The 26,394-nt window shown below is 47.4% G+C and overlaps 1 protein-coding gene and 1 non-coding gene across 2 annotated transcripts in view; one reads left to right on the top strand and one right to left on the bottom strand.

Moving 5' to 3' along the window:
* LOC126255811 (protein scabrous) overlaps positions 1-26,394 on the bottom strand; it is a 226,329-nt gene that overhangs the window by 60,616 nt on the left and 139,319 nt on the right. The window lies entirely within an intron of this gene.
* On the top strand, positions 25,919-25,993 carry Trnal-caa (transfer RNA leucine (anticodon CAA)). Its single transcript has one exon. It is a non-coding gene; the product is annotated as a tRNA-Leu (tRNA).

Genomic DNA, 26,394 nt, shown 5'->3' with positions numbered 1-26,394 from the left:
CCGGCCGGAGTGGCCGTACGGTTCTAGGCGCTACAGTCTGGAGCCGAGCGACCGCTCCGGTCGCAGGTTCGAATCCTGCCTCGGGCATGGATGTGTGTGATGTCCTTAGGTTAGTTAGGTTTAAGTAGTTCTAAGTTCTAGGGGACTGATGACCACAGATCTTAAGTCCCATAGTGCTCAGAGCCATTTGAACCATTGAACCATCTGTTGAGAAGGAATCTGGTAATATCATTTAGTGGTACTCTATAGAACATCGATAGAGGACGATTAGGCTAATCAGGAGTAACACCTATTGGCCGAAGGAGATATATAAGCAGTCAGTATTGCTCCTGGCCAAATGTGGTTCGACGTAGGAGACGTCTTATAATGAAAAATGAAATTTCCCATCAACCAGAAAACCGATCTTAACGCTACAGCACTCTACTATAGTACCGTATGGAATTACTGACTTCGGTAACTTGTGTGACGATGGATATAAATGAAATGGTTACAACAACACAAACACCCAACGAAGCATGTCTCCAAGTCCGGCCGGGAATCGACTACGAACCCTGCGATCTTCAAATAGCGATGTTGACTACCAGGCCACGAAGTGCGAACGCTGAAGGGAAGGTGCTTTATGGGGACAGAGGAGGAAACTCAAAATGTAATAAAATCAGCCGATATAGTTTCGAACACAGAGTCTGCATTATTACCCGTGACGGAAGCAGCAGAAAACGAATCAATATAGTGGACTAATAGCGAAGGTAGTTGTACGGATACCGCCAGCGAAGCGTTGAAAGCAGCCAGGGTGGGATATACTGTACGTACTCTAAATGGGCGCATCATTCAGTGGCGAGAATAGACGGTACCGTGTGGCTACTTGTAAGGAAACTGGAATGTCCAGTGTTACTGACTCCTCTCCCTTCTACTCGTGTGTACACACGATGGAGCTGCCACAGAAATGCCAACAAGATCGCTTCGCCGAATGATGTATCTACTATACTAAGCAAATGCGTAGTAACCTTTTCAGAGGCAGGACAGAATGGCTCTGAGCACTACGCGACTTAACTTCTGAGGTCATCAGTCGCCTAGAACTTAGAACTAATTAAACGTAACCTAAGGACATCAGACACATCCATGCCCGAGGCAGGATTCGAACCTCCGTCCGTAGCGGTCGCTCGGTTCCAGACTGTAGCGCCTAGAACCGCACGGCCATTCCGGCCGGCGAGGCAGGACAGAGAAACAGATAGTTGATTCAGCAGTACACAGAACACTATTATTCTCTGTAGTTCTGTTTTGTAGTAGCTAGCATTTTACGGTATCAGAATAGATGTTTCGCTCTGTAGCGGAGCGTGCAGTTAAGAAGACAGGTGGCGAGGCGAAGTAAAGTGGCAAGAAGCAGTGAACCTTGTGAAGATCCAGTCAATAGCGCCACTCTGCCACGTCGGTCTGCAGCATGCCTTTCAGGATGTGTACAGTAGATCTAGCGTTGATTTTTATGTTAGTACAGGTACGCTGAACGTACTTAGCCATTGCAGTTTTCAGTATGGGGTGATGTAAATAAAACACAAGTATAGCGTTACGAAGCATCAGCGGTTGTTTCCCGAGTACATAAATTGTTCTAGGGATTACCAGTAGCAGAGACAGAGTCCCAACGTGGTGCTTGCCCCAAAGTTGCTAACTAACTAGGTGAACAACGAAGGCGGCGTGAAGCGTGGGACAAACACAGAAAGCAGCATACTGCCGACGCCGCGAGGTAATCTTCGTACACCTCTGCGAATAACACATGGCGCACCCAGCTACTTGCTGGCGCACCGCTGTAGATATGGTCTTTAGGGAGACAGACCACCCTGGCAGTTTTAGGGTGATCTACATTTTAACTCCTGATCCGATAGAAAGTACCGTTATGCCACGCAGCTTGTGACTAGCGGAGTTGATGTACGCACAGAAACGTGCGACGGTAGGTAGTTTCTCTCTGTGGTGCCGCGTGGCTGAGCGGACCGCGCAGCCTGAATAAGAGGGGAGAAGGATAAGGCGCGGCTGGTGGCTGGCAGGGAATTCTTCGCTTTGTGGCGGCGCGGGCCGCGGGCTTTGTGGCTGCGGGCTTTGTGCGGCCGTGTGGGAAGCGCGGCCAGGCGCGTTCCCTTGGGCCGCGCCTCGCCTAGCTTGCGGTCCTCCGGGTTCCCACAGCACACACCACGCCACACCACACCACACCACACCACAGCGCGACGGTCGCCAGCCCTCCGGTCGACCAAGGAACGCGTTACCAGCTGCTTGCAGCTCCTCAGGTGCAGTCACGTGATCTCACGGGTACAGACGAGTCAAAGCGGACAGTGATTTCTGGCTGTCCCGGGGAACACTACTTCGTCGGTGCTTCTCATCAAGAAAAACTTATCTGTTTTATAAAGGGTGAATCCCGACTCCACCAAAATTTTGGAGGTTATTCTGGGATATTTTCTACACTGTGTATGTCCATTTTTTCAGAGATGCTTGCGAAACTCGGCTGTTCGATACAGGATATCAAGTCAAACCCCATTCAGCCGTCTATCCTCCAAATTTATTTTATTTGGCTTCCAGTTTCGGCGATTTACTACGCCATCTTCAGGCCCCTGACCGACGTGTAGGAAGATTCCACCTCTATCAAAACAGGGCCAGCAATAATGGTATGAGTAGATATCTGATTGCTATAGCAAACCTCTGTTTTGATCAGAACCGAGGTGGAATCTGCCTACACGTCGGCCAGGGGCCTGAAGATGGCGTAGTAAATCACCGAAACTAGTAGCCAAATAAAATAAGTTTGGAGACTAGACGGCTGAAAGGTGTTTAAATTGACATTTTCTACAGTGTCTAATCAAAAGTATTTCGACATCTATTAGTGGAAATTAATTATGGTATGTCCACCCATCGCCGGCCGAAGTGGCCGAGCGGTTCTAGGCGCTGCAGTCTGGAGCCGCGCGACCGCTACGGTCGCAGGTTCGAATCCTGCCTCGGGCATGGATGTTTGTGATGTCCCCAGGTTAGTTAGGTTTAAGTAGTTCTAAGTTCTAGGGGACTGATGACCTCAGAAGTTAAGTCCCATAGTGCTCAGAGCCATTTGAACCATTTTGTCCACCCATCGCCTTTATGACGGCTTAAAATCTGCTGGAAACACTTTCCATGAAGTGCCTGACTGTCTGAAGAGGAATAGCAACTCATTCGTCCTCAGGAGCCGGTACCAGAGAAGACAGCGACGTTGGACGATGGGTCTGGAGCGAAATTGACGTTCTATCTCATCCCAAAGATGTTCCATTGGGTCCAGGTCGGAACTCTGCGTAGGCTAATCCCTTTCAGGAACGTTGCAGTCCACAAACCATTGCCCTACACTTGCTATTTTATGACAGAGTCCACTGTTCTGCTCATACAAACATTCATTGTCTACGAATTTTCCGTCTACCGTACGCAGCACACAATACTGTACAAATATGTTCATATTGTTCCGCTTCTAGTGTTTTCTTAATCTCAGTAAGGTAACCACACCATAATGACGAAAAACGCCCCCACACCGTAACACCACTTCCTCCATAATTCACTGCTGACGCTACACATAATGGCAGGTAACGTTCTCGAGGCATTTGTCAACTTAAACGGTTCCAACGGAATGCCGCAGCATACAGCCTGATTCACTACTTCAAGTCGTTTCCACTGCCCAATAGCTGCCGCCCACTACTACATGCAAGCTTTAGAGAGAAGAGTAAAGTAGACATTGCCGCTGTAAACAATTTTGGAGGTTGTTGTGGGATATTTACTACATTGACCAAAAGTATTTCGGCACCTATTACTTGACATTAATATGTGGCAAGTTCACAGCTTTGTTTCCAAATAAGACACACGACCCACGCCGTCGACATGTATTCTGTTGGGCAGGTATTTTTTATATAATACAGCAACAAATATAAACGTGGGTAAAAATTCAAACGAAATGCGGTTCTAACAAGCCGCCGGAGATCAAGGGTCAATTAAACCTAAATTCTCACAAAATATCCCTCATCAACCTCCGAAATTTTCTCGGTTGAGTTTGCGTACATCCTGAACTTCTACAGTCGTTCCTTAGCTTCTAAGGTGACTATTAACATATTCTCAGTGTGTAAGACCGGCGTCAGCTACTAACTAAAAGGTTGTTATTTGATTGCTTTCCTCGTACACCTACTTTTGTTTAGGATGCGATCTCAGAGGCGATTTTGCATGGTCCTTTTTTCAGATACGTGCAGCAATGGAATTGTGCTTCTTATCTCTCAGGTTTCATTGGCGTGATTGATACTTGCATTGCTTTCAGGTGTACAGTCGCCTACAGTCTTCCTCAGATGTTGAAAGGTGTATTTCTGTGTAGGCATACGCAAAATGGGTTATACTCCAGAAATCATAACTTCAATGAAATGTATATGGCTTTCTTGTGCTGAGTATCCTGTTCTCAAAATTCACGAGTAATTTTACTACATCATTTGGCTCTTCCACAAGGGTGTTTCCGAAATGTGGAAATGTATGTCCGCATCTATGGTATCTGAAAGCTGTGTTAGAAATAAAAAAGTAAAAACTACTAAAGATCTCGGGCTTGGCGACGAGTTGCGTCGTTGAAATTTTTCAGTACTCCCACAGAACATTTCAGTTCAGCCGTCATCCTGAAGTGATGAGGTGGACATTTGTGGATGAATGTATGAGGAGCCTTTGTCTCTCGTGGCCAAACATGCAAGTAGCAACCGCCAACCGAGGCGTTGTGAGGTGGACTTGTAGTGGGTGACACGAAAATAGTAACTGCCAGCCGTAGCAGGCTCCTAGTCGTGGAAACAGTGGAGCAACAGTACACATTTTCTTTTGACTTTCATAAGAATCAGTAGATTTCTTGACCAGTGCGTGTATAGCTTTGTACAAATCGATTGCTCACTCGGGCGCCTGTCGCGTGGTTCGGTCGTGATACTGTGTAGCTCAAGGCCAACTCGCGACGTATGACTCGAGGTGCACCGAAGCAGAGAAATGCGACCCTGTGCCCGGACGTCCGCGCGAGGCGGATGTGTGCGGAGTAGGCGGCAGGCAATTAAGTAAGAAAACTGCCGCGGGCTGAGCTCGGCGCCCGCATGGAAGCGAGGCGAGCAAGCGCAAACACGGGCAGAGCGCAAAGTGGCGAACCTTGTCACCCGCCGCTCAGTTCCGCCCCGGGATCCTAGTGTCGGCGGCGCTGAGGGGCAGGCAGCGCGTGAAAGACGAGACACCCCACTCTCGCATTATCCCTTCTGTGTTCCCCGGAGGCTTATAAAGCCCTGGACCTGTGCCCTCCTTGTCGCTTATAACGTGGGAACCGGTCTGATGTCTTCTTTTAGTTTGACGTTTGGTCACGTGCTCTTGCTGTAGCCTCTCCCTCCTCTCTCCCCTACACACTTACACACATTCACCGACACACACACACACACAGATACACATAAGCGCTAGCACACACGCACGAACACACGAACGCGCTTGCCAGATCGGGAAGACATAATTACTTCGCTGCAGATTACTAATCCTGAACATTAGCGTGAATAACTCACTTGTAAAAATTTCTTGTATAAGGAGAGTAGACTATAGTACACCGTATTCAGGTCGTAAATAGGAACTAATGCACATAGACGTATGGCTAAGGATAAAACAAATCGAAATAAAATAATTTTCCGTCCCAGTCGCCTTCATTAATCTTGTAAATTGTAAACTAACAAACATCTACATGCTCATGTGCATTAAACTAGCGGGCTAGCGCAGTGATTAGCGTACTGGACTTGCATTCGGAAAGACGATGGTTCAAACCCGCGTCCGGCCATCCTGATTTAGCTTTCCGTGATTTCCCTAAATCGTTTCAGGCAAATGTCGAGATAGTTTCTTCGAAAGAGCACGGCAGCCTTCCTTTTCCATCTTTCCCTAATCGGAGCTTGTGCTCCGTCTCTTAATGAACTCGTTGTCGACCAGACGTTAAACGCTAGTCTGCTACTTCTCCTTCTCAGCTGCATTCGATTAGTGTAGCCGACGTCTCCAAAGACATCTGGAGCCACAATATTATCGGTTATCTGATGATAATTTAGATGCTGAAACCGGTGATAACTATAAAAAAGCTACGATTGGAATTGAAAATAAAATTGATTCCTAATAACTAACAATCTGTGGTGCTCCGGCATCTTATGGCTAATCTAAACAAACAAATCAAAGTCTAAAGTTTACGAAAACACACATGAAATACACACAACATCCAGTACAATAGTGATTCAGAAAAATACACAGAAAAACGGTTAACTCACTTTTGACGACTTTTTGAGCAACAGGAATGAACAGCATAGTATGCTTTGCTGAAGACATCGAAAGAGTAAACTAGATTTGGAAGCGTAATTAGATGAAAGTTTACTTCACACGTGTTGGAATTGGTATAAAAATTACGTCTGAAGTGATGAACAATACCAACTGGACACTAGTTTATAATAAATGTAATAGGACATGATAGGGAATATGCTTCATCCACTCCATTTTGCTTGATGCAGCAACAGTGGTTCCATGTTCAAAAAACAGATAACAACCTCTGTGCAACTTTTTTGTCAGAATTGGTGCGTTTCGCGTGTTTAGCGTATCTTCAGATCGTCTTGAACATCGCCCGCGTTAGTCATATTGCTTTTTAATACGACTAATGCAGCTTCGGCTGTTCTACATAATCTAATACGCCTCGTTTAAATAAAACACTTGCAACAGAGACTGTTTTCTATTCCAGTACCTTATAGAGATGACCAACGTATGCGAGACGATGTACGAGTAGATGGCTGGAGTCGAAAATAGCATCTTACAATAAGTTCTCTACTGGGATTGAATAATGACAAGTAGTTGGCGAAGAACAGGCGGAAAGGAAGAGTGTGACTATTGACGTGGTTGTTGGAGCACAAATTCTGACAACACAAAAAAAAAAAAAAAGGAAAAGAAATGGGTCTTAAAGGAAGATGAAGCCATCCAGGAATTCGGGATAAATGATGTCGGAGGAACCACAGAGAAGTTAAATTGGATACATTGCCGCAGTTTTGAGCTCACGGCTCCCAAAATTGTATCCATTGTGTTAAGCATTGCGCCACGTCGTGAGGCTATAGTTATTAAAACTTTCTCGAGAGCTGAACTGTACGGCAGTGAGACGTATCGCACGGAAAGTAGAGTAGAAGTACTAGTAGTACAGTAAAATGTTAAAAATGAACTAAATATCTCAAGTAGGAAGGATCGGTGGGAAGGATAGTCCAAGAAAACTTTCAGACATTAAGGAGTAAGATGGACTCTAAAATATCACTGGGACTCCGTGAAGGGGAAGCACAGATTGGATTGTTAGATGGTTCATATGGCTCTGAGCACTATGGGACTTAACATCTGAGGTCATCTGTCCCCTAGAACTTAGAACTACATAAACCTAACCTAAGGACATCACACACATCCATGCCCGAGGCAGGATACGAACCTGCGACTGTGGCGCCTAGAACCGCTCGGCCACACCGGCTGGCGGATTGTTAAAAACAGATTATAGAGGACTTGAGGTATTGTAAAGAAGTCCAGCTGAAGCAAATAGTGGAAGATTGGAAGCGACAAAGGCCAACATAAAAATGTCGGTAAGTTGGTGATGCAGAGAAAAAGAAGGAAAATAAAACATTTTTCCGCTGTCACGGCCCTGTGCTTTGTGAGTCTGGTGTAGTGGAACTGTCCCTGTGACGTGGTCAATAATTCTGTGTGCAAAACACCACTCGGCAGCACATAAATATCTGCTTTCGACTGGCTTTTTACTGATGTGTCACGCACAGGGACAATAGTAACGCATCGGATGAACGGCGCATACGGTGCGTGTTTAGCGACGTGGTCGTATCGCTGCTGGCACTGCAGTGGGTCAGTAAACAGGCCGTGGCTGGGCTACGCGCGCCTCCGGAAGGCAGCCGGCGCCGGGCAGTGCGGCTGACCGCTCCGTCTGGGAGCCGGCAGCTGCCGAGGCAGAGGCAGAGGGCAAGGCCTCCGGGCTTGGGCCGCGCCGTGGCTCTGCCGCAGCGACCTTCACAACACAACAGCCGGCTGCCGAGCCGCGCCTACTCGCCGTTCAGAACACATCCGCCCCGCCTCGTGCAGGTCCAGCCGACTACCGCAACTCACTCACGCCGTGTGGGAGGAGAAAACAGGCGTGCCGCGGGGTACAGAAGATGTGCAGACAGAAGAAGGGAGAACCGATAGAGGTACTCAAAGTACCCTCGGCCACACACCGTCAGGTGTCTTGCGGAGTAGGATGTAGATGTAGACATGCTTCAGGCGCCTGACATTGCACTACTGACAGGGGAATTCGAAAATGCAAGGGTAATCATTAAGTTGCAATTACCAATTCGAAAAGATAAAGTTACGCAACCTTATATATATGCCTGCAGTCCTGATACACATTAAATCTCCATGCCACAGTACTACCCGACCATAATATAGTTGCATCTGGAAGTGAGAGCGATTCGGTCCGCTTATCCTGACTCAGCGTGAAGTACACAACTAACATGAAAGCGGTGACAGTGTGATACGTTCGCCTAAGTTACCACTGCACTTGTTTACTCGAACGCCACAGCGCGTTCCCGGACAAGGACGAGTGCGCTAGTATTATGGTTGAATTGTACCTTAGCACACTCGCTAAAAGAGCAAAAATAAATTAGTGTACATCTACGTGCATACCATTCGGTGGATGACGGAACGTACCGTCTACTGCTACTTGTCATTTCTCTACTTGTTCCACTAGCAAATGGAGCGAGGGAAAAGTGATTATCTATACGTCTCCGTACCAGCCCTAATTTCGTGGCAGCAGTATTATCGCTCTGCAGTGAGCTGCAAATGCCGGTTCTCTAAATTTTCTCAATAGTTTTTGGAAATTTGTTGTAAGTTCCTATGGGACCAAACTGCTAGGTCATCGGCCCCTAGGCTTTTACGCTACCTAATCTAACTTGAACTAACTTTTGCTAAGGACAACACACACATTCATGCCCGAGGGAGGACTCGAACCTCCGACGTGGGGAGCTGCGCGAACCGTGGCAAGGGGCCTGAGACCGCACGGATAAACCGCGCAGCTACCTCAACAGTCTTTCATGTAAAGAACCTTGTGTCTCCTCCAGGGATTCGCATTTCATTTCACGAGGACTCTCGGAAATACAAGCTTGTTGATCGAATCTACTGGTAACAAATCGTAAGATATAAAAGTACATAGCCTATGTTCAAATCATCGATATATCGAGTAATCATTAAATATCGGGTATCGAAAGTGATATTTTCTTTGTCTGTCTTTTCTTGACTCATAGGACAATATGTCTCATCAGCAGATGTCTTGCCCACACCAGCTGCTACCAATCTTTCCAATGTAACAGTAAATGTCTCACAGCGGGCTTAATATAATTTGATGTTTAGTGCTACAAATGAGCACCAGATTTCAACATGAATATATTTGTACTGCAAATTCATGAAAGTTTGTTACTTCTGTGTGTCAAATCTACCATTGGAATTGATGGATACGAGGTACGAAACTATCATGTATAGTGACAGCACTGTAAGAGAACGGTGGAAATTACCACTCCCTGCTTCCAACTATGAGACAGAACAAGCACTTGCCATACCCCCTGAATGCTTGGATCAGAAAAGATAGACGTAATGCAAAAGTAACGTAGACTCGGCAGAAACATCACACTATGGAATTTAATGCAAAATGGATCTTTGTTGTCTGAAATGTTCATGGTAAGTACAATATTTCAAGAGTGGAACACACATCACAAGTATTTCACTCCTGAGACTTCTCGCTCGTAGGTGTGCATCAAAACTATCGATATTTTTGTCTCGTTAATATCGATTCCCTCCTTAAATATCGATATTTTAAATACTTTGCCTATACCTACTTCAACCTGCCTGGCGGGGATCACATATTTTCGAGCACTGCTGAATAATGGGTCGCACTAGTATTGTACATGCGGTCTCCTTCATACATCATCTATACTTTTATTAAAATTCTCCCATTAAACGCACCTTAACAAATAAGAGGTTGGGGACTGGGAAGAAGCAGTGTCCCATTGATCGGTCGGCTTCTTCGCACCAAGCACAGTGGTGGAACAACTCAGATCCATTGGGCAGAACAAATTTTGGAGCAAAAATGACGGACCTTTCCACACTGGTTGGACGGAGTCTCAGTGTCTCGTCTTCTGATGTCGGAACAGAATAGGCAGAAATGTGGTGGTCAGTTATTCTCTTGGGGTGGTAAATAAAAATGGAAATGTCGTGTGGCTAGGGCCTCCCGTCGGGTAGACCGTTCGCCTGGTGCAGGTCTTTCGATTTGACGCCACTTCGGCGACCTGCGTGTCGATGGGGATGAAATGATGATGATTAGGACAACACAACACCCAGTCCCTGAGCGGAGAAAATTTCCGACCCAGCCGGGCATCGAACCCGGGCCCTTTGGATTGACAGTCTGTCACGCTGACCACTCAGCTACCGGGGCGGACCTTGGGGTGGTGGTACGACGCCTTCATGGCTACAGTCGAGACGGCCTCAGACGATACCTGACAGCTTGCAGCCCAGCTGCCAGTTTTCAACTGCAAAGCGCTAACGGCTGCAGGCGAAATGATAGCTGTCTACAGTGAACAGGGAACACTGATGCATTACCATAGGGACGTTTACAAAATCGTGAAATGTGATTGGCTGAGTTAGGCGCTCATAGCAGCCGCGCCTAACTTACAGCTCCGAGGGATCAACTTACGCCGACTCGACTGCAGGAGAGGTGCCGGCTCTGCCGACAAAAGCACAAAATAGGCTGCAGCTTTACTTCCGCGAAATCTGCCCCGCTCCCAAGGGACCTCCGTCCTTCCTAATGAGATTAGCTGACCGCCTTCTGACAACAAAGAGACCCAGAGACTTCATAGGGGGAACATCTTCCCAGTGAGAAAAATGTAAAGCTTTCCTCCTACTGCCGCACGGAGTAGCAGAGCGGTCTCAGGTGCCTTGTCACAGTCCGCGCGGCTTAGCCCGTCGAGGTTCGAGTCCTTCCTCGGGCATGGGTACATAGATTGTGACAATGCGCCCCAGACTTCTCGGCTACCCCGCGCGTCACTAGGAGGAAAGCTTTGCATTTTTCTCACTGGGAAAGTGTTCTCCCTATGAAGTCTCTGGGTCTCTTTGTTGGCAGAAGGCGGTCAGCTAATCTCATTAGGAAGGACGAACGTCCCTTGAAAGCGCGGCAGTTTCTGCGGAAGTAAAGCTGCAGACTGTTTTATGCTTTTGTCGGCAGAGCCGGCACCTCTCTTGTAGTCGAGTCGGCTTCAGCTGATCCCTCGGAGCTGTGAGCTAGGCGCGGCTGCTATGAGCGTAAATAAGTTTAAGTTGGATTAAGTATTGTGTAAGCTTAGGGACCGATGACCTCAACAGTTTGGTACCACAAGGACCTTACCCCAAATTTAAAATTTAACTTTCGTCCTAGCAAACGTGCCCAGTAAGCTCTGAATAAAATCAACCACGAACTGGTGACAAAAAAGAATCACTGTAGCGTAGCGATATGTGGGAGTAATGTCACCAACTTTCTTGTAGTGGCCACCGTGGGAGTGTGGGCGTGGAGGGGCTCCGCTTCCTATGAGATCGGCAACGCTCGGGAGCGGGTCGCACAGGCTACACGGGCCACCTCTGCAGGAGCGCTGCGCCTTCCCGGAATCACAAACGAAGGCACGCAGAAAGCCGTTTGCGTTCACGCCGCGAGTCAGAGGCGGCTGCCGGAGGCGGTCGGCCACCCAGCTGTGGAGGCTGCTATTCAGGACCGGGCCGGGTTTTTGTGGCGCTGGCGCGCTTTGTGGCGGCAGAAGAGGACGAGGAGGAGAGAGGCCGGAGTACGCAGGCAGGCGGGCCCCGTTAATCTCGGCCGGCCGCGGCTATTGACAGAGGCCGCGCTGCGCTATCGCCGCCCATCTTCCCACGTAGCGCCGCCTCCGCCCCGCCGCCCGGGCCGCGTTTATCCGTCGGCAAACAGTGCCGCGGTATCCGGGCCGCGATGTGCGCACAGCGACGGCAAATACCGGAGATCTATCGACGCGCGGGTCAACAACCCGCTTTCGGCATCCACGGATACACTGGGCGCCCCTTGCTACCATCCCCTACTGCGGCGGTAAATTCTCACGATTCCATTCCGATGGCCGAAAGGCACCGCTAAAGCAAAGGAATTCCGGGCTACATTAGTTCCAAAATCCTAGAATTCTACAGTAAGACTCACATCACGTCAATAATTATTATGTGTGCTTGAACAAAATAAAAATAACACAATAGAAAACGCTTCTAAATTCGTTAATATGTGTTTTAGCCGCGCGGGATTAGCCGAGCGGTCTAGGGCGCTACAGTCATGGACTGTGCGGCTGGTGCCGGCGGAGGTTCGAGTCCTCCCTCGGACATGGGTGTGTGTTTGTCCTTAGGATAATTTAGGTTAAGTAATATGTAAGCTTAGGGACTGATGACCTTAGCAGGTAAGTCCCATAATATTTCACACACATTATGTGTATTTAATTCAACTGTGTGTTAGCTGAAGACCGCAGAAGTGAAGAAGATTTAGCATGTCTTCTGTCACCGGCAACAATAGCTTTCCTGAAAAAGCAAAAGTATTTGTTTGGTGTGTAAACTTACGGAAAATAGGGTCCTGTGCGATACAGAAGGAAGCAACAAAGATTAGGGTTTAACTACTGACGACAGAGAGGTCGTTAGACATAGGCATGACCTCGAAAATTTGGAAGTATGTAGAAGGGAACCGGCCACGTCCGCGCTGCTGCTACGGTCGCAGGTTCGAGTCCTGCCTTGGGCATGGATGTGTGTGATGTCCTTAGGTTAGTTAGGTTCAAGTAGTTCTACGTTCTAGGGGACTGATGACCTCAGATGTAAAGTCCCGTAGTGCTCAGAGCCATTTGAACCATTTCTTTTTATTAGGAGTAGTATGCTTTTAGGTTTGTTAGTACCGCCAAGTACATGTGGTGAGAGGAAGCCATTAATTTACATACTTTTTTCTTAATTTAATTTCCTATCTAGGCTGAAGAAGCAGCTACGTTATGCAAGTTGTGAGAGGGGCGAAAATTGTGTGTGTGTGAAATCTTATGGGACTTAACTGCTAAGGTCGTCAGTCCCTAAGCTTACACACTACTTAACCTAAACTATCCTAAGGACAAACACACACACCCACGCCCGAGGGAGGACTCGAGCCTCCGCCGGGACCAGCCGCACAGTCCATGACTGCAGCGCCTGAGACCGCTCGGCTAATCCCGCGTGGCTGTGAGAGGGAGAAGCGGTTTATGTAAGCGCTATATTTCTTGTCATCCCACGAGCGTAGCGTAGTACCTCACCACTTCATGGAATTTTCGTGAATTCACCGAGGACGACAATGGAAACCGCTTGTAGTAGCTTTGTGCTCATCCATTCGCAGTCCACGTCCGACAATAGGATCACAAGCAGATGCATGCCTCTCCTCGTGCACCGGATATAGCAGCGGAGGATAGGACCCGTGTTCTCCGGGGAGGGCAATGGACGGAGGATGGAGCCTGCGCGCACGTACACACACACACACACACACACACACACACACACACACACACACATACGCACCACACACGTGCTTTGACGGCAAAGGCCGCCGCTGCTTCTGCCGCTGGTCTGGTGCAGGTAGTCTCTAGTGACCCACGGCCGGAAATTACAGCCATCTGTCTGCCCGCCAGCACACGGACAACAAAATGAGGGGAGAAGAGCACCCGCACTGGATGAAAGTAGCGCGCATGCAGAGGCAGAAATCCACAGTGCCCGCAGTTCAAGGGTAATAACGGGTTTGGGTCAGTGAGAGGACACGAGCAAACCTTCCATATTTTAAGAGTTAGATTTCATCACACAAAGCTCTCTGTTGTATTACTGAGGTAGAAAAGTCCTTGACGCTATGTGAAGCCTCTGAACAGCACGCCGCAGATGTTGTTACGTGCTGGGCTGCACTTGTTTTTCGCCGCCTTCTTCTGTACAGTTTTACATGTGTGCAACTCAAAAATTAAGTACTGTTCTGCGGTGCGCTTTATTTCACTTTGTAAACACTATCTTAACGATACGTACTTCCCATTGCATCAGTAATAAATAACTGGGAAGCGCAGTATGGTTCAAACCCCGAGTCAGAACACATTTCATGCACTCTGGTTTCTTTACTACTTTGCGCAGTTTCTATCCCTCACCGATATCTTCTTCGCTGCGCAAGATGTTCTCTGAGCATCTTTGCGCTCATGGCACCGTTCAGTTCGCAGCTGAACGTTGCTTAAAATTTGCAGACCTTGATACGGCATTTGAACGCAAGAACTGTTATTTTGTTTCCAAAAATGGTTCAAATGGCTCTGAGCACTATGGGACTCAACTGCTGAGGTCATTAGTCCCCTAGAATTTAGAACTAGTTAAACCTAACTAACCTAAGTACATCACAAACATGCATGCCCGAGGCAGGATTCGAACCTGCGACCGTAGCGATCTCGCGGTTCCAGACTGCAGCGCCTTTAACCGCACGGCCACTTCGGCCGGCTATTTTGTTTCCCAACCGACTTTAAGCTACCAAGCAGCTGCAAGTCGTCATAGGGCAACTTATTTGTATTGATAAACTGGTAGATATATAAAACATAAAAAAAACTCGAGCCGTGACAGGCTTCGTCAGAAATATAGAACAATAATAATATTGTACGCTAACGAGAGCGAATGATCCGTATCGTAGGGTCAGTGTCAGCCTCCAGTGCTTGCGTCGTAGCTCTCCCTTCTTCTCGTGATGGTCTGTCACTGACTTATTTCCTAACATTTTTTTTTTTTAGCCGACTTCTGAATTTAGTAGATTATCTGTCCATGATACTTTAACATAGTTCGGTAGCAGCACAATTCAGACACTTCCAGCTTCTTAGGTATCGACATCAGATCATTGAATGCATTTTATAAAGCCCTAGTGGAACCCCCTCCACGCCTTTTAAGTACAGAAAAGTCTGTGGCAGATACTGGGAATCGATGACGAGGCTTTGTCAGCTATGGCGTAAAACTGAAACATGGGACCTTGCCTTTCGTAGAGAATGCTCTCACAGGCCGAGCTATCTAGGCACGAGTCAGGACCTGCGGCTTCAGTAACTCTTTAGCCGCGCGGGGCGGCCGCGCGGTTTGAGACGTTATGTCACGGACTGCGCGGCCCCTCGCGCCGGAAGTTCGAGTCCTCCCTCGGGCACGGCTGTGTGTGTTGTTCTTAGCATAAGTTAGTTTAAGTAGTGTGTAAGTCTAGGGACCGATGACCTAGGTAGTTTGGTCCCTTAGGAATTCACACACATTTGAACATTTTGAATAGTAACTCTTTCTTGTATTCAAAACTTCGCGGAACTTCTCCTGCATACCTTGAGGGTTTAGCATTCCCAAACGTTTGAAATAATGGCACCAAATTAGAAATCTCTACAAAAGACCGTGTACTTGAAAGAACTGCTCAGTCTCTTAGTCAAGTCCCATTAAACACGATATAACTTTAAGAAAATATGGGTCATAACGATTTTCTAGCTCTTCTTTCTTCCATGAGTGTCAGTCCCGTGAGGTATCCAGAAGAAATGGCAAGCGCTCCCAATTTATTTGACAACTGGATGAGAAGAATGAGATAGCGATTACATCCAGCTATGTAGACGGCTGTTCAATCCTATCGTGTGCCTGAACCGACCTACACATTGCTTCCTATACTTACAAGGATCTATGTTTAACGATATTAATGGCACGATAAAAAGTCACTCAGCTGAAACACAATTTATCAATCCTTGAAACAACTAAATTGTCCCTTGCCTCACACAGTCTGACAACACTTACTCCATCTAGTCACAACGACAGGATTCATCTTGAAATTACACTCAGAAAAAAATAACTCTCTCACTAGCTCACAATATAACTTCCTCCGGTAGCCAAATATGTAGACCGTCACCTTTATAACACAAAAACTTCTACGTTGCATCAATGGCGGGGCACTCATGCAGTATTCCGAGATCCTCTTTTTCATTTGTAACTTTCGATACTTATCTAATACTTCGATAAAACTTCTTCCACGTTTACAGATACACTTTCTCTATTCATTGCACACATCTTAATCATGTGAATATTTCTGTGCACGACCTAAATTTTCTCCAACACAGGGACTGCACCCTACTGGCACCATCGGCTACTCGTTCTACACTGAACTAATTGTCCCAAATCGTGTGTGCAAGCGTCCGTAATCAAATAAGGGTGTTTCCTCACCGCCTGTTGGTGCGAAACTGTTCCTTCCTGGACCTTCTATAAGGCCAACTATATATTATTCATCGGAAATAGATGGCTGTGATCGATTATTATTTACTGTATCGATAACAGTATCTTTAAAAACTTCTGTGACGTATGGAAAGTGAGAGAGGTACTGGCGGTAGTAAAGCTGTGAGCGCGGGTAGTTCACTCGTACCTGGAGATCTCAGCCGGGGAGAGCACCGTCCGCGAAAAGCGAAGTACCGGGTTCGAGTCTCATTCATTTCCAAACAGCGCACACCCCGCTGCAGACCGAAAGCATAAGTCTGGCAGGGTACTGTGACAGCTACTGTATTACGGAGGTACAGACAATAGCCATGTGCTACACACCGCTAAAGCAACAATCTGTTTCTCTGTCGTGCCTCTGAAAAGCTTACTATGCCATTGTTTGATGTGCTAGATTTATCAGCGTAGCCCGGGGTGCCGTGCGGATGAAGCTGTGTACAGGAACCTGTGAAATCACCGTGTGGCCCGGAACGCAGGCACGCCGGTTGGCGGACGGCCCTCTGGCAGCGAGTGGCTGTTGACAGGAGAGCCCGCGTGTGTGGAGAGCGGGCGGCGTACGGACGTGTTAACCCGGTCCAAACAGCGCGAGTAATTGCGCGGCCTTTCCCAGCCCGCCTGGGCGCACGGATTACCAAACAAACGGGCGGCAGCGCCGAGGCGCGGCGCGTCTTTCCCTCCGGCCGCCTGCAGCGCTGATGAGCCTGTTTAGAGGCTGGACGCTCGCGCCGGCCGTGTTCGAGGGGAATCCCCCTCTCACCGAGGCAGCCCGAGTGAGTTGTCAGGAACGTGGGCCACCGCCGTGAACATTGCCGCATTTCCGTGTAGTGCATACTGATAGGAAAGCTTCGAGGGGGACCTGTGGAAGACTGAGCGTTCCGTAAAGGTGCTTACAAGGGAACCTCCCCATCGGACCCCCTCAGGTTTAGTTATAAGTTGGCACAGTGGATAGGCCTTGAAAAACTTAACACAGATCCATCGAGAAAACAGGAAGAAGTTGTGTGGAACTATGAAATAATAAGCAAAATATACAAACTGAGTAGTCCATGTGCAAGATATGCAACATCAAGGAGAGCGTGAGATCAAGAGCGCTGTGGTCCCGTGGTTAGCGTGAGCAGCTACGGAACGAGAGGTCATTGGTTCAAGTCTTTCTCCGAGTGCAAATTTTACTTTCTTTATTTTCGCAAAGTTATGATCTGTCCGTTCGTTCATCGACGTCTCTGTTCACTGTAATAAGTTTAGTGTCTGTATTTAGCGACCGCACCGCAAAACCGTGCGATTAGTAGACGAAACGACGTGCCTCTCCAATGGGAACCGAAAACATTTGATCGCAAGTTCATAGGTCAACCGATTCCTCAACAGGAAAACACGTCTGATATATTCTATACGACACTGGTGACGGCATGTGCGTCACATGACAGGAATATGTTGTCGACCCACCTAACTTGTACACTTGGCGAATGGGTGAAAAGATTCTTCTACCTTGCCTGATTTAGGTTTTCTTGCGGATGTGATAATCACTCCCAAAAAAGTGATGAAAACATAAGAGTTTGTCACATAAACTGAAAATAAAAAATTAAACTTTTCACTCGAGGGAAGATTTGAACCAGGGACCTTTCCTTACGCAGTTACTCACGCTAACCACGGGACCACGGCGCTCCTGAGCTCACAGCGTCCTTGATGTTAATTATCTTGCGCATGGACTACTCAGTTTGTATATTTTGCTTATTATTTCACAGTTCCACACGACTTCTTCCTGTTTTCTCGACCGATCTGTGTTCAGTTTTTCAAGGCCTATCCACTGTGCCATATTATAACTAAATCTGAGGGGGGTGCGATGGGGAGGTTCCCCTGTTAGTAGTAAACGTCTGCAAGTGTTTCGTTGTACAGTACTGTCCACGTACTACTTCGCTTGGTCCACAACTCGTGGTCAGGCCGTCGTCACACGGAGCGTGCTGTCGAACGTTAACGTTGAGCGTGCCAAGTTCAACGTGCTGCTGAACGCTCAGGAACGATGCTACTTGTGCATACGGTGCGTGGGCCCCAACGTGGTATAAGCGATCGCAACGCACTCCAGCGGCAGTTGCGGGATGTTTCTAGTTCGTAAATCACACTGTTTACTCAACTGACGCGCATAAAATTCCCACGTTAGCTCTATTGAAACGCACAATTCCTCCATCCTCCACGAAAACGAAAGTACCATGTTCAATTAATAAGGACACAGGCTTATAAGAGCTCCATTATAAACAGTGCAATACAAATTTGGAATACTTCTCCGCATAAGATAAACATTATTTCATCATTCCCACATTTTAGTAAAACCCCAAGGTCAGTCTTGATCGCTGTTCCTACCCAGTAGCAGAATCTTTGCAACATGTGAATTACGGAGCGTCAAAGAAAAAGTAGCAAAATATCTTCATACAAGTAGCGCAAGCTGTCCTGTAGATTAAGCCAATCGAACAAAATAAAAATGCGAATGTTAGGAAAAAAATTTGGGAGTGTCAAAACACGAACCGCCGCCTCAACGAACATCAACTCAATAAAAATTAAACTTTTCACTCGAGGGAAGATTTGAACCAGGGACACTACTTATTACACTAAACAAACAATACACCACTGCTCTCTAAACATAGTATCTTACCCCTGCTAAAAACCTTAATCGTAGATATGTTACTAACTGAAATTTAATTATAACAAATTGTACCAAGAACAATGCGTTTAGGGTGGATCTTCAGTGCGTTGCTGCCTTCAAATAGCCTACTCTCATAATACACAAGTTACAATAATTCTTTTGCCACGAATATGATGTTTCTCATTATTTTATTGGAACGAATGACACAGTTAACAACGGGTTTTCCAGTGATTCTTAATTTGCTGGTGCTCAGGAGTGACATATATACATATAGGCTTGAAATGAATGCCAATATGGCGCCTCACAACTCTGCACTGAAGGGAGACGGCGTGCGTGTGACGTAGGTGGCATTGTGCCATCTCATTGGTCAACGCTCAGACGCACACTCAGAATATCTGACATGCCAGATATTGCTCTGCAAGTTCGGAAAGACTCCCGAATGTGCTATTCCACGCTATGACGTCAGAAACACTCAACGCTCCACGTTCGGATGCACGGTCCGTGTGCCGATGGCTTTAGCGTTGCTGCCTCTGGATCACGGGATCCCAGGTTCGATTACATTTTCCAATGGACATTCGTACTGAGTACATGATTTCCTCGTATATACACAGTTAGAGCTGCGTATCGAAGATAGATTCGTGGATGGAACTACTTTATCACTCCTTTCCACGCAAAATAATCGACGCTGACGTGCGAAACCGCGTACTCGCCTGGATAGAGTGAGTGACGTGAGTTATCGACACATATTATTTCCACACCCGTTGAAGATACCGAAACGACCTACTCGTATAGCGAGCTTTCGACACATGGAGATGAGCCAGGCCGCGATCGGACCTGTGCGGCGGGTTAGCAGCCGTGGGGTGATACACTGGTCAACCTGACTTGTTTTAGAAGGTTTCTCACGGTCGTTGGGAGCAGGAAGAGGAGAAGGAGATGAGTGTTTAGCGTTCTCTGCTTAAACGCGGTAGCTTACCTACAAATTGTCGCTGCCATCTGCTAATTACACTCCGTACTGCTCCTTTGAGAGTGGCTGCATTTTAATTCTGACCACCCTGTACCTGGAATCATTTGCCACCCTGAAAAATCGCACGCCCTTGAGGCATCCTTTTGAATCTCTTCCACAACCCATTTAGAAGGATTAGGGAAACAGCGGCGAAAGAGGTCCGGGATGAAGAGGGTCTCCTTCATCCACAAACAGATTATGTCGTATATAATAGTAGTCACAGAAAGTGCACTATGGGTGCGGGCCGGACGCGGCACAGTACAGCATGAAATCAATACAAATTATATTATACAACCCTGGGAGGCTTTGTGACAGCATCTGAAATTTTTTCAATAGAAAGTACAACGAGACGACTATGCGAGTACGTGGCGAAAGAATCACAACATCACTTTTTCGCTAGCTCGCCGCAGCAAAGAACCTGCAGGGCACAAACCCAAGTGCCGGCGAGTTGTTGCCACAGCCAGCAGGTGCTGCCATCTGTTCCGGCTGCTGCAGGCGCTGTTGTTTTGTTTTACCTTGACCCCTCTCCTCACGCTGCGCTTTCTCCCCCAACTCCATTATTAACTAACGGCCATCAAGGAGCCGCCGCATTCTTTATGCTTGATGGGACGGTGGCGCGTCCACGTACAGGATTTCCATGACCGTAAGCTGCATGAGACATTCTGAGGCAGGGACTTAAGTTCCACTATAGGAGCTATAACTGGAAATGCGTCGATTACGAAACGTAGAAATTGTTTATCATCAGCGTCTTTACCTTAGAAAATAGGCGAGGTGGCGCAGTCCTAAGGCACTGGATTCTGATTCCGGAGGATCATGGTTCAAATCCAGTACGGCAAATGCGGAAAAGCTTTCTTTACAAAGGACACGATCAGCTCTATTTCTCGTCCTACATGTAATCTTGAGTTCGTCACTACTGACCTCGTCGTCGACGTGACGTTAAACTCTGATGTTCTTTTTCTAGGAAGAACGTCATGTAATCAGTTGCAGGCTTTTGGTCATATTTTATACTAATAAAACAAATGTAAAGCGTAACAAGGTCTTTGTCACATCAAGTTTCAGACCCAGTTCCACCTTCAGCCACTTGCATCATCTACTCGCGAAAATTATTATTCAAAAGAAGAATGCTACTTATTTATGCTACTTATTTATACATATAGCGACGTTTCGATCCAACAGGTTCATCTTCAGACGGTTGTTCAGCTTTATAGTGCAGTTTGTGGCGTTCACATTACTTGATGGCCGTTTTTTCCTCCTTGAGGCGAAATTTCCTTGGGGTAATGGTGCCATACAGCAAAACATGATATGTTTATTATCTTTGTATTGACGTTATTAGTGTGCCTCAAAAGACGATTAAGCGAGGTGTTTAAACCAATGGACTCTCATATTCGAGAAGTACAGAGTCCTAAGTCACAGGTATATTCCGAATTCATTCAAGGCCCATACCGACACACATTTGAAGCCAAAGCACGAAGCATTTCCTTTTTCGCCTCTGTCGATTAGGGCAATCGATCGTCTGTAATGAAAGCGATCTTCCAACGAATTAAAATATTCGTTCTACTTCTTGAAAGTGTCGGTGTTCTCTATACTGAGGAGACAAAAAGTTGTAGGATGGAGATATGCACATATAAAAGTGGCGGTAGTATCCCTTACACAAGGTATAAAAGAGCAGTGTATTGGCGGAGCTGTCAGTTCTATCCGGGTGATTCATGTGCAAAGATTTCTGACGTGATTATGGCCGCACGACGGGAATTACCAGATTTTGAACGCGGAAGAGTAGTTGGAGCCAGATGCGTGGGACATTTCGTTTCGGAAATCGTTCTGGGAATTCAATATACCGAGATCCACCATGTCAATAGTGTGGCAAGAATATCACAGTTCAAGCATTAACTCTCACCATGGACAATGCAGTCGTCGACGGTTTTCATTGAACGACCGAGGGCAGCGGCGTTTGTGTAGAGTTGTTAGTGCTAACAGACAAATAACGCTGCATGAAATAACAGCAGAAATCAATGTGGGACGTACGTAGAATGTATCAGTTAGGACAGTGCGTAGAAATTTGGCGTTAATGGGCTGTGGCAGTTGATAACCGACGCGAATGCCTCTGCTAACAGCAAGACATCGTCTGTAGCGCCTCTCGTCGGCTCGTGGCCATATCGGTTAGTCCCTAGACGACCGGACAACCATGGCCCGGTTAGGTGAGTCCCTATTTCAGATGGTAAGAGCTGACAGAACAATTCGAGTATGGCGGAGATGCCACGAAACCATGAGCACAGGTTGTCAACAAGGCACTGTGTAAGCTGGTGGCGTTTCCATAATGATATGGGCTGTGTTTACATGGAATGGATTCAGTCCTCTGGTCCAATTGAACCGATCATTGATTGGAAACAGTTATATTCGTCTACTTGGAGACCATTTGCAGCCATTCATGGTCTTCATTTTCCCAAACAACGATGGAATTTTTATGGATGACAATTCACTACGCGCGGTTCTAGGCGCTTGAGACTGGAACCGCGCGACCGCTGCGTTTCAGGTTCGAATCCTGCCTCGGGCATGGATGTGTGTGATGTCCTTAGGTTAGTTAGTTTAAGTAGTTCTAAGTTCTCGGGGACTGATGACCTCAGATGTTAAGTCCCATAGTGCTGAGAGCCATTCGAACCATTTGAATTCACCAGGCCACGGTTGTCTGCTATTTGTTTGAAGAACATTCTGGCCAATTCGAGCGAACGATTTGGTCACCAACATAGCCCGACAAAAATCCCATCGAACATTTATGGGACATAATCGAGATGTCGGTTCGTGCACAAAACACTGCAACGGGAACAGTTTCGCAATTGTGGACGCCTATAGAGAAAGTGTGGCTGAATATCTCTGCAGGGGACCCCCAACGACTTGCTGAGTCGAGTTGCTGCACTACGCCGGACAAAAGAAGGCCCGGCACGATACTGGGAGGCATCCCATGATTTTTGTCATCTCCGTGTATTATCGACAGGGAACAGAGGCACATGTTCGATTGTGCATCCTGACACGACAAGCTTCCAGCTCTACAACTCGCTGCAGGTGGCACAGTTAAGCGCCGGGTGTCTGGACGTGTGGCGTGGTAGGAAGCTGCAGTGTACTGGCAGCTGCAGCCGCGGCTTTGCGAGTCGGCACACGCGCCCGGCGAGCGCACGCGCCATTTGCCGCGGGTGCTTCTGGGTGGACGTGCCGCGGCGACACCCCATCTGCAGCGCGCTGCAGCGCGCTGCAGCGCTACAAGAAAACCGAGCCGCAGCTGCGTCTGGTCGGGCTGCCGCGCTCCAAAGGGGGAACTCGTCCGAGGGGCAATGCCTTGCGGCGCGCGTGCGGCGTCGCTGAAGTCTCCGTAAGGGATGCTCGAGGTCACTCTGGCACGCTGGCGAGGCGTTTGTCCCAACATTCAGCAACTGACGCGTTAATGTCTTTTCGTGCCACCTTGCAACCGTTTAAAGGTAATAATACTGTACCAGCAACCGTTATTTTGATATTCACGTCATCTTCAGACCCGTCGCATGAATGACACGTAGTATCACTCGTGTATGTACAAGACAGCAACCGTTGGACTGTCCCACGCTCCTGAGCCCGAAATGGAGTTATGTTTTTTGTAATTGTTCGGTGCGGCACTTCTGTGACTTGCTCTACTCGAATACATCATCCAAAGGCGTAATATATGAGTTTTCGTCTTTAGGGTGAAAGAGGAAGAGGAAATAATTACCCACCAGGATAGCCGAGAGCGCTAATGGGCTGCTTCCTGGACTTGGGTAGACGCGCCGGCCCCGGATCGAATCCGCCCGGCGGATTAACGACGAGGGACGATGTGCCGGTCAGCCTGGATGTGGTTCTTAGGCGGTTTTCCACATCCCGCTAGGTGAATGCCGGGCTGGTCCCCATGTTCTGCCTCAGTTTCACTGCTTGCAGATATCTGAACACTTTCGCACTATTCCATGGACTACACTCGATGCAGACAGTTGGGGTACACTAACTCCGTCCCAGGGGGTACGGGGTGGCGGCAGGAAGGGCATCCGGCCACCCCTTAACATTAACATGCCAAATCCGATTAACGATGGCTGACCCTGCTTAACTGAGGGACAAAGCTCAAGCGATAAGATAAGGAAGAGGAAATAATTCAGAACCGTGGTACTAGTTTTGTAAACGGACCGTTCATTCAGTATGACAATTATACTGGGAAATTAAGGGGTCTCACTTGGAATTTTTTGGAAGGAAGATACCATTCTTTTCCTGAAAAGTCTGTTGCACAAGTTTTTAAGAAGTGTCTAGTGAGACTGTGGAAGAATATTGCTGCCCTCATAGTACATTTCGCGTACCTCGAGATAGGTCCACAAAATCGAGATAAGTAAGGGTAGGGAGCGTTCAGAAGTACACTTATTTTCCCCGTACTCTGTTCGCTAGTGGAGCGGGATGAAGGTAGGAAAATCCCTCTGCCATACATATGATAATGGGGTGGGATGGTTGATTACTTAGATAAAAGGCCAAACGTGATGCAACTGCGGACTAAACTGGCTTATCCATTCGGAACAAGCACTTCCAATGGAACACTGAGGACTGTGGGTGTCCATATTTGTACTTCATTTAAGCTAAAGCTGTGTCAGACATCAGATGTTGTATCAACCTTTGAGCATGTGCTGTTTGTAAAGTATAACGAGAGCACTTTCTCTTCGCATCTCTGTCCGAAAGAACTGAATCGACAACAGGACTGCAGGTACAGGATGACAATTATTGAACTATATGAAATAAAATTGTCATATTGTCTGAACGGTTTGCGTTTGGACGTTCAAACTGCGCGGTTGGCCGCAGGCCATGATGGAAATTAGTATGAAGGACTTTGATGCAAATATGGTTTGGTTTAACGTAGCCCACATTTATTTGGATGGGTTCGTCAATAAGCGAAATTGGCGCGTTTGGGGTACTAATAATTCGCATTTCGCGATCGAGAACTCTCTTCACCCTCAACAGGTGACTGTGTGGTGAGCAATGTCGTCAAGGAATAATCGACGTGGTATTCCTTAATGGCACGGTGACCACCGAAAGGTACGTGAAGGTTTTGGAAGATGATTCCATCCCCATTATCCAAAGTGACCCTGATTTCGACAAGTGGTTCATGCAAGACGGAGCTCGACTCCATCGAAGCAGGAGAGTGTTTGATGTCCTGGAGGAGCACTTTGGGGACGGCATTCTGGCTCTGGGGCATCCAGAGGCCGCTGGTATGGGCCTGGGATGACCGCCATATTCTCGTGATCTGAGCACTGGCTACTCCTTTTGGTGGGGCAAACCACTGCTGAGCAGAAAACAGTCACTCAGGAGGCCATCGACATCATCGATGTTCCGACACTTCAGCGGGTCATGCAGTATTTCGCCATCGTCTGTGCCAAATCATCGCCAATCATGGCAGGCATATCGAACATGTCATAACCTAAATCCGAATATCTGTAGTGAATTCCTGGCAGATTAAAACTGTGTGCCCGACCGAGACTCGAACTCGGGACCTTTGCCTTTCGCGGGCAAGTGCTCTACCAACTGAGCTACCGAAGCACGACTCACGCCCGGTACTCACAGCTTTACTTCTGCCAGTACCTCGTCTCCTACCTTCCAAACTTTACAGAAGCTCTCCTGCGAACCTTGCAGAACTAGCACTCCTGAAAGAAAGGATATTGCGGAGACATGGCTTAGCCACAGCCTGGGGGATGTTTCCAGAATGAGATTTTCACTCTGCAGCGGAGTGTGCGCTGATATGAAACTTCCTGGCAGAGTGAAAATCTCATTCTGGAAACATCCCCCAGGCTGTGGCTAAGCCATGTCTCCGCAATATCATTTCTTTGAGGAGTGCTAGTTCTGCAAGTTTCGCAGGAGAGCTTCTGTAAAGTTTGGAAGGTAGGAGACGAGGTACTGGCAGAAGTAAAGCTGTGAGTACCGGGCGTGAGTCGTGCTTCGGTAGCTCAGTTGGTAGAGCACTTGCCCGCAAAAGGCAAAGGTCCCGAGTTCGAGTCTCGGTCGGGCACACAGTTTTAATCTGCCAGGAAGTTTCATATCAGTGCACACTCCGCTGCAGAGTGAAAATCTCAATCTGTAGTGACGTTTATATGTTGAATAAAGTGCGTGCACGCCGCAGTTTGTAACTAATTTACGTTTCTTTCATATAGCTCAGTAATTGTCACCCTGCATATACCTGCAAACAAACAAACAACTACGTAATTTAATTTTTTCGAGGTCATAAATTACAGTCTTATGACTGTCCTCGAACCTGGTTCTTCCTCTCGAAAAAAATTTTGCACTCGAAAACCTATCGGTGTTATTTGGTAACATAATACCTAATGTCTTTGGTGCAATCGGCCCATCAAAATACCCTCACCGTATAGAAACTAACATGTACGTGTATCCCCCAAGTGCACGCTGCAGGAAG

The sequence above is a fragment of the Schistocerca nitens genome, chromosome 1 (assembly GCF_023898315.1).
Source record: "Schistocerca nitens isolate TAMUIC-IGC-003100 chromosome 1, iqSchNite1.1, whole genome shotgun sequence".
Taxonomy (NCBI): domain Eukaryota; kingdom Metazoa; phylum Arthropoda; class Insecta; order Orthoptera; family Acrididae; genus Schistocerca; species Schistocerca nitens.
The sequence above is the reverse complement of the archived record's forward strand: the minus strand, read 5'-3'. Positions and strand labels throughout refer to the sequence as shown.